The sequence below is a fragment of the Rattus norvegicus genome, chromosome 18, assembly GCF_036323735.1.
Source record: "Rattus norvegicus strain BN/NHsdMcwi chromosome 18, GRCr8, whole genome shotgun sequence".
Lineage (NCBI taxonomy): Eukaryota > Metazoa > Chordata > Mammalia > Rodentia > Muridae > Rattus > Rattus norvegicus.
In genome coordinates this window covers 21,079,056-21,081,173 of record NC_086036.1, presented here as the reverse complement: position 1 = coordinate 21,081,173, position 2,118 = coordinate 21,079,056, and positions in this window count along the sequence as shown.

Below are 2,118 nucleotides of genomic sequence, written 5' to 3'. Positions count from 1 at the left end.
AGTTCCGTGTTAGCTACCTCGATCAAATGCTTTCTTAATGTCCTACCCCATAAAGGCAAATCCAAGCACACAAACTGCCCAACTACTGTACAAGCTTTCTGAACATTTTCTACAGCAGAGAAAATCAGACATTAAGAATCCTGAACTAAACTGCTGACCAAGCTTTCTGTATTCAAGAAGGCAATAATTTAAAAACAATGTCATCTATGGCTTTCAAGATTCCTGTCTGAAGTAGTGGCTGAACTGAAAAGAAATAAACACTGTGCAGAGCCAGTGGTAGAACTTGTGATGTCTGTAGTCTGCCAGATCAACAGCGGGAGGCCAGATAACTCTAGTTCATAGCGGATGCCTCTTTCCTTTTTAAACTCTAAAGATATGCAAAATTACTTTCAAAGTGTTCACACAAAGGAGTTAGCGAAAGCATCGTATCTTCTTAAATGTTCTGAGTCTGTCCACTGCATTCTGCATGGGCAGTGCAAGTGAAGTCCTTTGCCATTCCAGAGTGGTGCACAAATGTTTGCTCTGTAAACACATTTGTGTCTTTCTAGAGAGTTTGCACCATTGCAAGATCCAGTGCATTCATTTCACAAATTTTAAAAATGTACGAAATTCTGTCTTACCACACAGAATTATCATGTTGATCACCATTAAGCATGTTTCAAAATCACCCCAGGAATGGAGAGATAGTTTAATTAGTAATGGTTTTGCCTGCAAAAGTATCTCTGAAAACCTGAACCCATGAAAGAAAAGTTAGAGGTCATAACACATTTCTGCAGTCCTAGTGCCGAGAAGTCATAGATAGAAGGAACCCTTGAGTTTCCTAACAAGCCATCCCACTTCATATTCATGCCAATGAAAGACCTTGCCTCAAAATAGAAAGATGCATAGCACCTAAATAGCAACAGCTGAGATTGTCCTTCTGGCTCCTTGGTGAATTCCCCAAGCACACATACCTATAGCAGTTGCTGCCATCTGACCAGTTAAGGCAGAAACACTGGGGCTGCTCTTTTATAACCTTAGCTCAGAATCCAATCTGCTTCTGCAAAACATTACAATCTACCTTCCTTTGTCTGCCTACCGTGTTGACACTTTGGGTAACTTCCAAGTTGAGAAGAACTTCAAAATACTGTTCCTGTCCACCCAGCACTACCAGATGTTCCTTATCCCAAGAGAAACCAGGGTAAAGGTGTTTGTAAGTAAGGTATGTATGTTGCATGAGGCCTTTCTGTGTTTCTATAGCCATGGTGACATTGAATTTATTACACTGAATATACTACACGTAATTAGAATTCAGCTATTCTGATTTTTTATGAATTTAGCCCTCAACCAATTTGAATTTTAAAAGTCTACATTTTTACCTATTTTTTTGAGTTCCTAGATAATGACTAGACATTGGGCTCTGAGGCTCACCAAGACACTTCTTACTTACTCTGGGGTTCTATAAACCATCTGGCATTACTGAACTAGTGAGGCAGAATCTCACAGCTACCTTTAAGGGCACTTCAGGGTGGCTGATGCACTTGAGCTGTCCGTAGGCCATGAACAGCCCCATCCTTTTGTCTGGGGACAGTTTTTATGTGCCTGGCTCCATTCAGATTGCTGCTTGATAATAGCTTCAGAGATCCTAGAAATTGGCAGCTGAAGAAAGGTAGAAAGGAACCAGGAGCTTTTCACAGATCTATTATCTGCTCACCTTCATGAAGGAAGAAGGGATATCTAGCTATTTCAAAGTTACAAAAGTTCACTTTCCAATGCCAAGGTGGAGTATATGTGTACTCATTTGTTTCTCGCAAAAATAAAAAGAAAAAATAACCACAAACCTGTAGTTTAAAAGACTCTAGTGGTGTTGGGAATTTAGCTCAGTGGTAGAGCCCTTGCCTAGCAAGCGCAAGGCCCTGGGTTCGGTCCCCAGCTCCAAAAAAAAAAAAAAAAAAAAGACTCTAGTAAGAGAGGGTAATGAACTACACATGCCACAAAGGTAGAAGGAGAATGCATTGTCACAGGGAAGGAAGGTGGCATCCAGACGGAGCAGGCCTGAAATGGTTGCAAGGAATGGGTGTGTTGGAATATAGCAAGATGAGATGACATATTTATATACATTTAACACAACTTTTAAAG